Here is a 15,620-nt window from a genome sequence, read left to right on the forward strand (position 1 = left end):
ATTCTTGGTAACACTTTTTGATAAAAAAAAAAAAAAAAAATTAGCATAAGACATCCCATAAAGACATCCCACTATCAGCAAGTGACCCTGTTCAGGACGGTCCTACACTATCTAATATTAACCCCTTCACCCCCAAGGGTGGTTTGCACGTTAATGACCGGGCCAATTTTTACAATTCTGACCACTGTCCCTTTATGAGGTTATAACTCTGGAACGCTTCAACGGATCTTGGCGATTCTGACATTGTTTTCTCGTGACATATTGTACTTCATGATAGTGGTAAAATTTCTTTGATATTACCTGCGTTTATTTGCAAAAAAAATGGAAATTTGGCGAAAATTTTGAAAATTTTGCAATTTTCCAACTTTGAATTTTTATGCCCTTAAATCACAGAGATATGTCACACAAAATACTTAATAAGTAACATTTCCCACATGTCTACTTTACATCAGCACAATTTTGGAACCAAAATTTTTTTGTTAGGGAGTTATAAGGGTTAAAAGTTGACCAGCAATTTCTCATTTTTACAACACCATTTTTTTTTTAGGGACCACATCTCATTTGAAGTCATTTTGAGGGGTCTATATCATAGAAAATACCCAAGTGTGACACCATTCTAAAAACTGCACCCCTCAAGGTGCTCAAAACCACATTCAAGAAGTTTATTAACCCTTCTGGTGCTTCACAGGAATTTTTGGAATGTTTAAATAAAAATGAACATTTAACTTTTTTTCACAAAAAATTTACTTCAGCTCCAATTTGTTTTATTTTACCAAGGGTAACAGGAAAAAATGGACCCCAAAAGTTGTTGTACAATTTGTCCTGAGTACGCCGATACCCCATATGTGGGGGTAAACCACTGTTTGGGCGCATGACAGAGCTCGGAAGCGAAGGAGCGCCATTTGACTTTTCAATGCAAAATTGACTGGAATTGAGATGGGACGCCATGTTGCGTTTGGGGAGCCCCTGATGTGCCTAAACATTGAACAAGTGACACCATTTTGGAAAGTAGACCCCCTAAGGAACTTATCTAGAGGTGTGGTGAGCACTTTGACCCACCAAGTGCTTCACAGAAGTTTATAATGCAGAACCGTAAAAATAAAAAATCATATTTTTTCACAAAAATTATTTTTCGCCCCCAATTTTTTATTTTCCCAAGGGTAAGAGAAGAAATTGGACCCCAAAAGTTGTTGTACAATTTGTCCTGAGTACGCTGAAACCCCATATGTGGGGATAAACCACTGTTTGGGCGCATGGGAGACCTCGGAATGGAAGGAGCGCCGTTTGACTTTTCAATGCAAAATTGACAGGAATTGAGATGGGACGTCATGTTGCGTTTGTAGAGCCCCTGATGTGCGTAAACATTGAAACCCCCCACAAGTGACACCATTTTGGAAAGTAGACCCCCTAAGGAACTTATCTAGAGGTGTGGTGAGCACTTTGACCCACCAAGTGCTTCACAGAAGTTTATAATGCAGAACCGTAAAAATAAAAAATCATATTTTTTCACAAAAATTATTTTTCGCCCCCAATTTTTTATTTTCCCAAGGGTAAGAGAAGAAATTGGACCCCAAAAGTTGTTGTACAATTTGTCCTGAGTACGCTGATACCCCATATGTGGGGATAAACCACTGTTTGGGCGCATGGGAGACCTCGGAAGGGAAGGAGCGCCGTTTGACTTTTCAATGCAAAATTGACAGGAATTGAGATGGGACGTCATGCTGCGTTTGTAGAGCCCCTGATGTGCGTAAACATTGAAACCCCCCACAAGTGACACCATTTTGGAAAGTAGACCCCCTAAGGAACTTATCTAGAGGTGTGGTGAGCGCTTTGACCCACCAAGGGCTTCACAGAAGTTAATAATGCAGAGCCGTAAAAATAAAACAAAAATTTTTTCCCACAAAAATTATTTTTCAGCCCCCAGTTTTGTATTTTCCCGAGGGTAGCAGGAGAAATTGGACCCCAAAATTTGTTGTCCAATTTGTCCTGAGTGCGCTGATACCCCATATGTGGGGGGAACCACCGTTTGGATGCATGGGAGGGCTCGAAAGTGAAGGAGCGCCATTTGGAATGCAGACTTAGATGGAATGGTCTGCAGGCGTCACATTGCATTTGCAGAGCCCCTAATGTACCTAAACAGTAGAAACCCCCCACAAGTGACACCATGTTGGAAAGTAGACCCCCTAAGGAACTTATCTAGATGTGTGGTGAGTGCTTTGACCCACCAAGGGCTTCACAGAAGTTTATAATGCAGAGCCGTAAAAATAAAACAAAACTTTTTTCCCACAAAAATTAATTTTCAACCCCCAGTTTTGTATTTTCCCGAGGGTAACAGGAGAAATTGGACCCCAAAAGTTGTTGTCCAATTTGTCCTGAGTGCGCTGATACCCCATATATGGGGGGAACCACCGTTTGGATGCATGGGAGGGCTCGGAAGGGAAGGAGCGCCATTTGGAATGCAGACTTAGATGGAATGGACTGCAGGCGTCACATTGCGTTTGCAGAGCCCCTAATGTACCTAAACAGTAGAAGCCCCGCACAAGTGACCCCATTTTGGAAACTAGACCCCCCAAGGAACTTATCTAGATGTGTTGTAAGAACTTTGAACCCCCAAGTGTTTCACTACAGTTTATAACGCAGAGCCGTGAAAATAAAAAATCCTTTTTTTTCCCACAAAAATTATTTTTTAGCCCCCAGTTTTGTATTTTCCCAGGGGTAACAGGAGAAATTGGACCCCAAAGGTTGTTGTCCTATTTGTCCTGAGTACGCTGATACCCCATATGTTGGGGTAAACCCCTGTTTGGGCACACGGGAGAGCTCGGAAGGGAAGGAGCACTGTTTTACTTTTTCAACGCAGAATTGGCTGGAATTGAGATCGGACGCCATGTCGCGTTTGGAGAGCCCCTGATGTGCCGAAACAGTGGAAACCCCCCAATTATAACTGAAACCCTAATCCCAACAGTAACCCTAACCACACCTCTAACCCTGACACACCCCTAACCCTAATCCCAACCCTATTCCCAACCGTAAATGTAATCTAAACCCTAACCGTAACTTTAGCCCCAACCCTAACCCTAACTTTAGCCCCAACCCTAACTGTAGCCTTAACCCTAGCCCCAACCCTAACCCTAACCCTAATGGGAAAATGGAAATAAATACATTTTTTTTATTTTTCCCTAACTAAGGGGGTGATGAAGGGGGGTTTGGTTTACTTTTATAGCGAGTTTTTTAGCGGATTTTTATGATTGGCAGCCGTCACACACTGAAAGACGCTTTTTATTGCAAAAAATATTTTTTGCGTTACCACATTTTGAGAGCTATAAATTTTCCATATTTTGGTCCACAGGGTCATGTGAGGTCTTGTTTTTTGTGGGACGAGTTGACGTTTTTATTGGTAACTTTTTGGGCACGTCACATTTTTTGATCGCTTTTTATTCCGATTTTTGTGAGGCAGAATTACCAAAAACCAGCTATTCATGAATTTCTTTTGGGAGAGGCGTTTATACTGTTCCGCGTTTGGTAAAATTGATAAAGCAGTTTTATTCTTCGGGTCAGTACGATTACAGCGATATCTCATTTATATTATTTTTTTATGTTTTGGCGCTTTTATACGATAAAAACTATTTTATGGAAAAAATAATTATTTTTGCATCGCTTTATTCTCAGGACTATAACTTTTTTATTTTTTTGCTGATCATGCTGTATGGCGGCTCGTTATTTGCGGGACAAGATGACGCTTTCAGCGGTACCATGGCTATTTATATCTGTCATTTTGATCGCGTGTTATTCCACTTTTTGTTCGGCGGTATGATAATAAAGCGTTGTTTTACTGAAGGGGTTTACTGAAGGGGTTAACTAGTGGGCCAGTTTTATAGGTCGGGTCGTTACGGACGCGGCGATACTAAATATATGTGTACTTTTATTGTTTGTTTTTTTTATTTAGATAAAGAAATGTATTTATGGGAATATTTTTTTTTTTTTTCATTATTTTGGAATATTTTTTTTTTTTTACACATTTGGAAAAAATTTTTTTTACTTTGCCCCAGGGGGGGACAATACAGATCGGTGATCTGCCAGTTTGCATAGCACTCTGACAGATCACCGATCTGCGAGAAGTGCAGGCTGCTTCACAGTGCCTGCTCTGAGCAGGCTTCTGTGAAGCCACCTCCCTCCCTGCAGGACCCGGATCCGCGGCCATCTTGGATCCGGGTCTGGAGCAGGCAGGGAGGGAGGTAAGACCCTCGCAGCAACGCGATCACATCGCGTTGCTGCGGGGGGCTCAGGGAAGCCCGCAGGGAGCCCCCTCCCTGCGCGATGCTTCCCTGCACCGCCGGCACATCGCGATCATGTTTGATCGCGGTGTGCCGGGGGTTAATGTGCCGGGAGCGGTCCGTGACCGCTCCTGGCACATAGTGCCGGATGTCAGCTGCGATAGGCAGCTGACACTCGGCCGCGCTCCCCCCGTGAGCGCCGCCGATCGCGCTGGACGTACTATCCCGTCGGCGGTCATACGGGCCCACCCCACCTCGACGGGATAGTACGTCGGATGTCAGGAAGGGGTTAAAAAGCTTACCATGTGTCAGAGTTGACCTCAGTGTGTGAATAAGGGCAGACAGAGGACCCGGGTGCACCAGCCTTAAGAAAGTGGCAGAGCCAAATTTTTGAAATCTGACCAGTGTCACTTTGTGGTAATAACTCTGGAACGCTTCAACAAATTCCAGTGATTTTGAGACTCTTTTTTCGTGACACATTATACTTTATGATAATGGTAAATTTAGGTCGATATGTTTTGTGTTTATTTATAAAAAAATATCAGAAATTTGAGAAAAATGTTAAAAAATTAGCAATTTTCAAACTTTGATTATCTCTTTAATCCAGATGGTCATGCCACAGCAAAACATTAATAAATAACATTTCCCTCATGTCTGCCTTACATCAGCGCCATTTGTAAAATGTTTTTTTATTTTGTTAGCATTTTAGGAGGTTTAAAAATGTAGCAGTAATTTTTCGTTTTTTCAAGGAAATTTACAAAATTTTACATTTACAAAATTTATTTTTTTAGGTACTTCGCCATGTTTGAAGTGCCTTTAGGGGTCCCATATAAACCCCCCAAAAGTTATACCATTTTAAAAACAGCACCCCCTGTCATTTTGAAAACTGCTGTCAGGTAGTTTATTAACCCTTCAGTTGCTTTTCAGGAATTAATGCAAAGTGACATGACAGAAATGACAATGTGCATTTTTGCCACCTAAATGCCTCTAACTTCTGAACAGGTTACAACAGCCGGCAGACTCTTAGGCCAGAATTTGGTCATGAATTGTCAATCGTAAACATCAGGACCATACAATCATGATCTGAGGGCACCAATTGGGATTAGGAGGAAGCCCCCACAGTCTGTTAACCATTTATAATGATGTAGTCACTACTGACAGCAGCATCTAAGGGGTTAAACAGATTTGGACGGTGCAAACACTGATCGTGGCTGATGCAGCATGTTGTCAGCTATAGTGGACAGCCGACAGCTGCTGGATTGTCACCTGTATGGGGAGGCTATTCTCTTATATCTCAGGTCAGATAAAATACGTATTGGCTGTCATTAAGGGGTTAAATGCAATTTCCAGCTCAAGGAAAGGAGGTCACGCCCTGGCTTGCATAGGATAGGTCATCAATGTGTGATCGGCTGGGGTCCAACACCCAGCAACCCCGCCGATCAGATGTTCTTGGTGCCAGCGACCGGCCGGAGATACTCATTTGTGGAGCTTGGCCGTCTTGTGATGGTGTCCGCGGCAGGGTACTACACATCTGCCTCCTATTCAAATCAATGAGGCAGATGTGCAGTCCCCAGCTGCAGATCAGAAGACTCTGCAAGTGAGCATTTCTGGCCGATACCTAGGACAGCTCATCTGTGGTGGTGCTGGGTTTCGGACCCCGACCGATCAGACATTGATGACCTATCCAAAGGAAGCTAAAGTAGTGGACAACCTCTTTATTCTTTTCTCCACTCCTGAAGAAGCAAGGGTGCGAAACACACGTCAAGGTGTCTGAGCTCAGATGCCAAGACAATATTCTCAGCAGGTTACTTGGTAATGATAATATTTTTTTTTATAGATCTGCATATTTAACAATGGAGACACTGCTTAAGTAAAGGAATTTATTTAAAAAAGATCAGAGGTGTTTATACTATAGTAACATTATTATTTACATTGGTAGAATGCTATTATTGGCACGTTGCAATTCCTGTAAATATGTGTAATACAAGACTTACTGATGACTGTATACTGCCCCCTCCTGTCTGGGTAACATATTGTAGAAAGACACTGGGCTGATTCGCTAAGACTGGCGTTTCATACAGTGGTCTTAACGATGGGCATGGAGGAGTAAAAGATGCGACACATTAAGAGGAGCACAGCACTTAATGAATTGGGCACATCTCGTCACTGGAGTGTGCCTCACCGGATGTTTGCGGTTCCCAGACCCCCTGCCAGATGGAAGGCCGAGGAGGAAGCCCACGTGTGATAGATCAGGCGGAACAGAGCGGCTCGGTGAATCCATTGCACGATTCTGGCCGCCGTTGGGGTGCACGTCCACGCCTGGTGCACCGCTTCCATTATTTATTATGCTTTGCTCCACATTGAGCGTTCACGTGAACTCTTGTAACGCTGTACATAGTTTATCATTAACGTCTTTCTTGTAAGAATTTGGATGTTAGACATTAAGTCGGATCTGGCCTACAGTATAGTTGTAAGGTTAATTATGTTCTTATTCCTAGAAACAACTAATATAGAGAGCAAATATTTAGAAGGTCTGCAGAGGGACATGAGCGCACACAAAATAGGGCAATACTGTCTGGTAAGGGATAGGTATAAGTGATGGTAGCACTCACCTAAAGATGTATGCAGGCACACCACCTATAAAAGCCTGGAAGCCGCGGCTGCTGCCTTGTGGCTGGAGGAAATGGGGTAGAGTGGCAAAAATGGAACGCGGCACATTTAGGTGAGTTGCGCTGCAGGAATGAAGAGCCTTGGAATTCCTTAAGTTTTTGTTCATGTCAACGCGTTTCTGCGCCAGATCTGTGCCTTTTTCAAGGTATAAAATCCAGTTCTTCATTCCCGCAGTGAAGCTCGCCTAAACGTGCCTGCTTCCATTTTTGCCAAAAGCAAATATTTAGAGCTTTTGGGGATAGAGAAAGAAGAAATCCAGTTCCTTGACATTGCCCTGCAAGTCTATCATCAGAATACAATAATGGGGTCAGAACGCAGAAAAATATAGTACAAGTAGTAGTGATGAGCGAGCATGCTCGGGTGCTAACCAAGTGTCTTCGGCGTGCTCGAATAATATCTTCATGTCTCGTGGCCACAACACAAGTATGGATTGTCTGTTTGTTAGACAATCCCTGCATCTGTTGTGGCTGGCGAACATCCGCGAAACATGAAGCCGCGGGGACTAGAACACATTATTCGAGCACGTGGAAGACACTTGGTGACCACCCGAGCATGCTCAGATAACACCTTATCCCAGCACGTTCGCTCATCATTAACAAGTAGGTGTATACTGGAGTATACATATCGCAAGCCATTCATAATAATATATTTTATATTGCTATAGCACAAACATATTCTACAGCACTTCACATTACAGAGGGGACTTGCACAGACAATAAGAACATATACCAAGAGGAGTGAGGGTCGTGCTGCTCGCAAGCTTACAATCCATTAGGAAATAAAGAAGGCTCAAAAGCTAAATGATAAAAAGTGCTTGTATTATATGGTCCAGCCCTCAATATAATAAATAGGATATTCCAATAGCGCTGCATGAACCGGTCACCAGCCAGTATGTGCGCTAGTACAGACACAGAGGACTGCTAAGTGCATGGAGAATGTGTAAACAGCTGATGCATGGGACCCGATTTGGAGGAAAATTTTGGAAGGGACAAATGGGAATAGGCCAATTTAAAGAAATGTATTTTTAAGCCACACTTGAAACTGGGTATTGGAATGTATTGAATTGTCCTGTGAAGTGCATTCCAGAGAATTGGTGCAGCACATGAGAAGTCATGGAGGTTGGAAGCTCAGATCATTGAGGATGTTACTCTTAGGTCATTAGTGGAATGAAGGGCACGAGTAGGGTGACACAGACAGATGTAGGGCAGTACAGAACTCTGGATCGCTTTGTGGGTGAGAATGATACGTTTATATTGCACTTTGTAAAAGATGGGCAACCAGTGTAATGACTGGCACAGGGTAGAGACATCGGTGTAGCTGTTGGGACAGGAATATGATCCTGGCTAATGCATTCAGGACGGATTGGAGAGGGGACAGATTAGTAAGAGGGAGACCGATAAGTAGAGAGTTTGAATAGTCTAGATGAGAATAATGTGAACAAGTGTACAACATACAGTATACTAGATTGTGTATTTCTGCTACCATGTATTCCATTCCTCAATCAATATCCTCCATCTGATCCACAAAGTTTGCAAATCTGTCTGCGTCATTGTTGGAAGAAGCACTGCTTACTGGTCCCAATCATTTGATGTTTGGGGTGATGAAATTTTGAGCCCCCATAGATTTTGGTGCAAGGGTTTCTGCCCCTGTCGCCCCACCATGCCACACTACTGAATTTGACACTTGTTTCCAGCACAATCACTTACCGCTGCAGTGAGGAACTGTCCACCCGTTACAGACAGGGATCGGCTGCAGCGGCCACATGCTCCTCCAGAGAGGAAGACCAAGAGCGGCAACAACCTGGGCAGTGCTTGGAGAACAGCGGCGATGAATCTGTAGAGTATGACATATACAGTATATATTTAATTTTCAGCATTGTGGGATGTCTAAACAACAAATAAATCAGTATTGGACAAAGTCGTTAATTGCCAGGTATATTGACATATTTTGTGTTAATATTTTATTTTGCACTTGTTTTACTTTTATAAGAGCATTAATTACCCTTTTATAATTTAGAATATTTAATAATCCGGCAAACACCGGGTTCCTTTCCTGCTAGTTAGAACATGTTAGGGAATTGCTGAAAATTCAGTTCTTTAATATAGGATGTCCAAGATGTGATGACGGCGCGGATTATTGATTTAACTTTACAGCAGAAGAATAGTTAATAGTAACTAACCCTTCCTCCCAGAGTATGGGCCACCCAGTCACAGCCTCGCTCTCCCACGCCTCCCACTCCGTGACATTCCACAAACAGTTACAGGAAGTATAGGGAAGTGGGAGCGGATGTCTGGTGGGGTTCGACAGACTGTGAGTACAGCCAATATTTGTGGGATCCTCCTTTCACCAAAATCTTGAAAGCGGACACCCCCAATGTATGGGGAACTGTTTCCTGCATGAGAGTCTAGTCGTCCATTTAGCAATTCTATTGCTGTTTGCGATTAGGCGTCTGTCTACACCTAGTAAGCGGGGAAAAAACACTGATTTCATGGAAGATCTCTTAAAGGGCTTATTCATTGTGTAATGAGGAATAATGACTGCACTTTAACCCTTTTCCCGGAAAGGCATTTTTTTCCCCCCAACTTTTTATATTTTTCCGTCAACATAGACCTATGAGTGTTTTTTTTTTTTTTTACTGGACTTTTTTTTGTTTTGCTGTATTTTGTTGTCCCCTTTGCGGACTTGAACCTGCAATCGTTTGATCGCTTGTACTATGTACAACTTATACCACGATACTGCTGTATATAGGAAAAATCACGGTCTCCTAAAAAAAATGACAGTCACAGGCTCCGTACGAGGATCGCCAGCCGACCTCTGACCGTGATTCCACCCCAACAGCAACCTGCAATCCCGTCACGGGGTGCACCGATTGGCGGTTAGAACGCTGCACCTTCCCATGTGCCTCGCTGTAAATGACGCAGTCACAGGTTGACTGTGGCTGTTCGAGTCAGGTGATGGCTCAATAACACAGCCATCATCTGCCAAGAAAGATGCAAGCTCAGTTCAAAGACGGGGAGCGAATACATGCATTTAAAAACTGCTCGAGAAACCTTGCTCTGGAGTGAGGTGCTAATGAACTTGTCTACAATGTCTGGATAAGTAAACTTGTTGAGGAAAAAGACTTAACAAAGAAAGAGAACCAAAAAAGTGATGCAAAATGTATAGCGGGCAAGGTGCAAATACTTTGACTGCTAAACTGAGCAAATTACTCCAGAAAACTGGAAAAACAACAATGATGAAGCTGAGCCAAAAGGTCTGTCTGATTCATCATAGCTTTTATGCCAGGAAACTGGTGTAAAGCTTTGAAAAGTCGTAACATTTTTGTGTAAGTCCCGATCTGCAAGAATTGGGCCTTTTCTCACCAGTTTCAATCAGCTCCTCTCTATTTCGACTAAGATTGGGAGGGCCACCCCTGCTGTATTTCAGCAGAGCTGAGGAGGGCCACCCTGTTTATTTTTTGGCAGAGCTGGGGAGGGCCACCCCTGCTGTATTTTGGCAGAGCTGGGAGGGCCACCCCTGCTGTATTTCGGCGGAGCTGGGGAGGGCCACCCCTGCTGTATGTTGGCAGAGCTGGGAAGGGCCACCCCTGCTGTATTTCGGCGGAGCTGGGAAGGGCCACCCCTGCTGTATTTTGGCGGAGCTGGGTAGGGCCACCCCTGCTGTATTTTGGCGGAGCTGGGTAGGGCCACCCCTGCTGTATTTTGGCGGAGCTGGGTAGGGCCACCCCTGGTGTATTTTGGCGGAGCTGGGAAGGGCCACCCCTGCTGTATTTTGGCAGAGCTGGGAAGGGCCACCCCTGCTGTATTTTGGCAGAGCTAAGAAGGGCCACCCCTGCTGTATTTTGGTGAAGCTGGGAAGGGCCACCCCTGCTGTATTTTGGCGGAGCTGGGAAGGGCCACCCCTGCTGTATTTTGGCGGAGCTGGGAAGGGCCACCCCTGCTGTATTTTGGCAGAGCTAAGAAGGGCCACCCCTGCTGTATTTTGGCGGAGCTGGGAAGGGCCATCCCTGCTGTATTTCGGCGGAGCTGGGAAGGGCCACCCCTGCTATATGTTGGCAGAGCTGGGGAGGGCCACCCATCCCCTACCCCTCTGTCAGATTCATCAGGGATGTCAGCCTTTTTTATCCAGTCACTGACTGTAGTAACATTTCTAGCGCAGAGCATGGAGGTGCACACCACTTAGAAGAGATGCAAAATTAAGTGGTGTGCGCTACACTAGTCTTGATAAATCGACCCAAAAAAGTTTATATTTTAGACACTATTGTATTCTCACCCATCCCTTGTAGATTGTGAGCCCTCGCAGGCAGGGTCCTCTCTCCTCCTGTACCAGTTATGACTTGTATTGTTTAAGATTATTGTACTACTTTTTATTATGTATACCCCTCCTCACATGTAAAGCGCCATGGAATAAATGGCGCTATAACAATAAATAATAATAATAACACTAGTGGACAATTCCAGTTTAACCTGTAGAATAAAAACAGTGTATACTCCACTCCTGCTGCAGCGCCGTTTCAGTTATGTTAGTGCCGCTGTTCTCCGTGGTGACATGACTTGTTGTATCACATGCTGGCTGCACCTCATCAATGCTCTGTGAGGGTGGACGTCCACTCTGACGAAATAGTAAAGATTTAAGCTTACAAGCAGTCACTGGCAGCACAGGAAGCGAGGTGGTACCACTGGGTTATAAAGTCGGGTCTCCAGCATCCGGCTCTGCAGAGTCCTCTGCCATAATTAAGCAGTGTAGCTTCCTACACATCCTCAACTTTGTTTCATCCGCTAAGCATATGGCAGCTCCCCTATGGGCATTACCGCAGTCCTCCTTCCTGCAACCAGTAGGTTACTTGGTTAAGGTCTTGTTGTATCGGTCGTAACTACCTGACATGAGCTGACTAGACTACTCTGACTATCCTTGGGCTGCCGCCTATCAAATGTTCAAAATATCCCGATTATTTGTAAACAATTCCTGAATGCTGGCCAAAAATGGATGAAGCCTTATTCCGTGCATGAGCTGCTCTGGGTGGGCTTGGGGCGGAGGAGCCAGTGGTGGGACTAATATATCCCTAGGTTAAGAATGTAAGTAGCTGTGGCCCATTTATAAACTACCTTCCCTAACCTCACAACCTTCTAGATGGATGTGTGATCAGGACTAAAGGGATGTCCCTGCATAAGAGCGAGTAGACCCATCGGAGTGGTGGTAGTAGATGTAAACAACACGGTAATAAACTGCACATTTTTATTAACTAATCAGAAAAGAAGACTGCATTAAAGCAACCCTCAACCCTGGGACTTAAACGTCTCATATTTAGTGCCACCCACCTCTTGTGCCCTATATTTTCTTCCCACTAACTTCTTTGCTCAGATTGCCATTGATTCCAAGATGGCTGCCGTAATGCCATAGGGAGTACAGTGGAAAGTCTTATTCTCTTCTCCCCGGCCTTCCCTATTACACAGGAAAGGTGTGGTTTAGACTCATCACTGCATTCTCCATGCCACTGTGGCAGCCATCTTGAAAACACCAAGACCAAACACCTACAGTTAGGTCCATATATATTTGGACAGAGAGAACATTTTTCTAATTTTGGTTATAGACATTACCACAATGAATTTTAAACAAAACAAATCAGATGCAGTTGAAGTTCAGACTTTCAGCTTTCATTTGAGGGTATCCACATTAAAATTGGATGAAGGGTTTAGGAGTTTGAGCTCCTTAACATGTGCCACCCTGTTTTTAAAGGGACCAAAAGTAATTGGACAATTGACTCCAAGGCTATTTCATGGACAGGTGTGGGCAATCCCTTCGTTATGTCATTCTCAATTAAGCAGATAAAGGGCCTGGAGTTGATTTGAGGTTTGGTGCTTGCATTTGGAAGGTTTTGCTGTGTAAACATGCGGTCAAAGGAGCTCTCCATGCAGGTGAAACAAGCCATCCTTAAGCTGCGAAAACAGAAAAAACCCATCCGAGAAATTGCTACAATAATAGGAGTGGCAAAATCTACAGTTTGGTACATCCTGAGAAAGAAAGAAAGCACTGGTGAACTCATCAATGCAAAAAGACCTGGGCGCCCACGGAAGACAACAGTGGTGGAGGATAGAAGAATAATCTCCATGGTGAAGAGAAACCCCTTCACAACAGCCAACCAAGTGACCAACACTCTCCAGGAGGTCGGCGTATCAATATCCAAATCTACCATAAAGAGAAGACTGCATGAAAGTAACTACAGAGGGTTCACTGCACGGTGCAAGCCACTCATAAGCATCAAGAATAAAAAGGCTAAAAAACATCTAAAAAAGCCAGCACAGTTCTGGAAGAACATTCTTTGGACAGATGAAACCAAGATCAACCTCTACCAGAATGATGGAAAGAGAAAAGTATGGCGAAGGTGTGGTACAGCTCATGATCCAAAGCATACCACATCATCTGTAAAACACGGCGGAGGCAGTGTGATGGCTTGGGCACGCATGGCTGCCAGTGGCACTGGGTCACTAGTGTTTATTGATGATGTGACACAGGACAGAAGCAGCCGAATGAATTCTGAGGTATTCAGAGACATACTGTGTGCTCAGATCCAGCCAAATGCAGCAAAACTGATTGGTCGTCGTTTCATACTACAGATGGACAATGACCCAAAACATAAAGCCAAAGCAACCCAGGAGTTTATTAAAGCAAAGAAGTGGAATATTCTTGAATGGCCAAGTCAGTCACCTGATCTGAACCCAATTGAGCAGCATTTCACTTGTTAAAGACTAAACTTCAGACAGAAAGGCCCACAAACAAACAGCAACTGAAAACCACTGCAGTGAAGGCCTGGCAGAGCATCAAAAAGGAGGAAACACAGCGTCTGGTGATGCCCATGAGTTCAAGACTTCAGGCAGTCATTGCCAACAAAGGGTTTTCAACCAAGTACTAAAAATGAACATTTTATTTAAAATTATTGAATCTGTCCAATTACGTTTGGTCCCTTTAAAAACAGGGTGGCACATGTTAAGGAGCTGAAACTCCTAAACCCTTCATCCAATTTCAATGTGGATACCCTCAAATGAAAGCTGAAAGTCTGAACTTCAACTGCATCTGAATTGTTTTGTTTAAAATTCATTGTGGTAATGTCTATAACCAAATTTAGAAAAATGTCTCTGTCTAAATATATATGGACGTAACTGTATTTGAGTGGAGGATGGAGTAGAAAGCAAATGGAGGGTGAAGGATTGCTTTAAAGTCATAGAGGCTTGTAATAACCCTTTTCTGGTGTACCACAGTATTAGGGTTCAATTTTGTAGCGCGTAATAAGCACACCCATGGGTGCATGGGTAATTCATTTTTATTACTTCCAACGCATCCAGACATACTGTCTTCAAGAAATTCAAACTTTTATTGGCAAAATCTCCAGATAAAATTCATGGCCGGGAATGACGGAGCCGAAGCTCATGTGAGCAGGGGAGATCAGGGACGACGGCCGTTTCGCGCTGTGCTTGCGCCTGATTGCCCGTGTAAGAGAGAGACATGGAGGCAGTGCGGAGTGTCTTACCTTTGCGGGGATCGAGAAAGTCGGATTACCAACCAGAGGGGGCGACTTAGATAATCTGCTTCCCAGAGCCGAGGCGAGATGGATCATGCGCAGTAATGTGATGGGACCCTTGGGTTTTAATGATACGGTAGATCTTTCGATATTTCTCTAATTGAAGTGACGATTAAATTAGATGATATGCTTTGAAATTTATATAAGAAGATGCCATTTATGACACAAATAACTTAGGTATTGTTATTTTGCTTTTTTTAATCGTGCATGTAATTGTGCGTGCGAGATTACTAATTTGGATCACATTTACAGCCATTATTCGTAGTTTGTAGGTAAATACATATTGTATGATGTTGTTTTAAATGTGCTTTTTAAAGTAAGTGTATTTTAGGTTGGTGGGAGGGTTTTGGTGGTGGAGGGAGGTGTCTTGGCCGGCATTATATTTCCGCTGTCTTCTCCCTACACTAATTGACCCGTAGAAGCGCAAGCACAGCGCGAAACTGCTGTCGTCCCTGATCTCCCCTGCTCACACGACCTTCGGCTCCGTCATTCCCGGCCATGAATTTTATCTGGAGATTTTGCCAATAAAAGTTTGAATTTCTTGAAGACTGGTGAGTGCCCTCATCCTTCCTTATTTGTGGATTATACAGATGGTCACTTTTTTTCTGAGGAGCACCTAGAGTCGAATATTGTATGGCTGTACCAATCACTGCCTAGCACCCAGATAAGAGGTAGCGGTCTGGAGATAACCTCTACGATTGAGACTGTGCCGCCCTGTTTATGCATTTTTTGTTTGGTGGATTTTGCATCCAGACATATGTTGATTTTTTTTTCAGTCAGACTGTATTCGATAACTATTTAGGTCGGCTCACCAAGAGTTCATTAAATATGGTGTTCGCGGGAAGATTTTTCAGTGGGTGACTCCTTTTCGAAGTCTTTGCCCTCCACACCACTTCCAAAGCAGAAATGGGAACTGGGGCCACATCTAATGATGCAGCAATTAGGTGTGAGCAACATGAAACCTTCCAGAAACTCCAATTTCTGGAGGTTTCCCAGGGGTTTAGGTGGCGCTCAGGAGATTTGCACGCTTCTTCAGGAGTCCCGGAGGTCTCCTCTATTTCTGGAACCGCTCAGATATTCTGGAAGAGTTGGCGTGTATATTC

The 15,620-nt window shown here is 43.8% G+C and overlaps 1 protein-coding gene across 3 annotated transcripts in view; it reads left to right on the top strand.

Moving 5' to 3' along the window:
• The window catches only part of ACSM3 (acyl-CoA synthetase medium chain family member 3), a 75,602-nt gene that overhangs the window by 46,253 nt on the left and 13,729 nt on the right, over window positions 1-15,620 (top strand). Inside the window, exon 1 of one of the 3 annotated variants that reach the window (XM_077274943.1) lies at window positions 9,139-9,251. The exons of the other annotated variants lie outside the window; for them this stretch is intronic. The gene's annotated coding sequence lies outside the window, so the exon portion shown is untranslated. Of the gene's footprint in view, window positions 1-9,138; window positions 9,252-15,620 lie in introns of those variants that run through there. 3 annotated transcript variants of the gene reach the window in all.

The sequence above is a fragment of the Ranitomeya variabilis genome, chromosome 7 (assembly GCF_051348905.1).
Source record: "Ranitomeya variabilis isolate aRanVar5 chromosome 7, aRanVar5.hap1, whole genome shotgun sequence".
NCBI lineage: Eukaryota > Metazoa > Chordata > Amphibia > Anura > Dendrobatidae > Ranitomeya > Ranitomeya variabilis.